This window comes from Pteropus alecto, unplaced genomic scaffold, assembly GCF_000325575.1.
Source record: "Pteropus alecto unplaced genomic scaffold, ASM32557v1 C16517904, whole genome shotgun sequence".
In the NCBI taxonomy this organism is placed as follows: Eukaryota; Metazoa; Chordata; class Mammalia; order Chiroptera; family Pteropodidae; genus Pteropus; species Pteropus alecto.
In genome coordinates this window covers 1-209 of record NW_006450168.1, presented here as the reverse complement: position 1 = coordinate 209, position 209 = coordinate 1, and the positions used below count along the sequence as shown (strand labels likewise).

Genomic DNA, 209 nt, shown 5'->3' with positions numbered 1-209 from the left:
TTCACTTAGCATAAGGTCTTCAAAGCTCTTCCATGTTGTAGCATGTGCTAGAGATTTCATTCCTTTTTAAGGCTCAATACTATTCCATAAAAATACCAATTACTTCACAAATTTGCATGTCATCCTTGATCAGGTGTCATGCTAACCTTTGCATCATTTCCATTTTAGTGTATATGCTATTGAAACAAATACTAAATATTTAATCAACT

The 209-nt window shown here is 32.1% G+C and overlaps 1 pseudogene; it reads right to left on the bottom strand.

Moving 5' to 3' along the window:
- Nucleotides 1-88: 88 nt before the first annotated feature.
- LOC112473482 lies at nt 89-188 on the bottom strand (annotated as a pseudogene).
- Nucleotides 189-209: the final 21 nt, after the last annotated feature.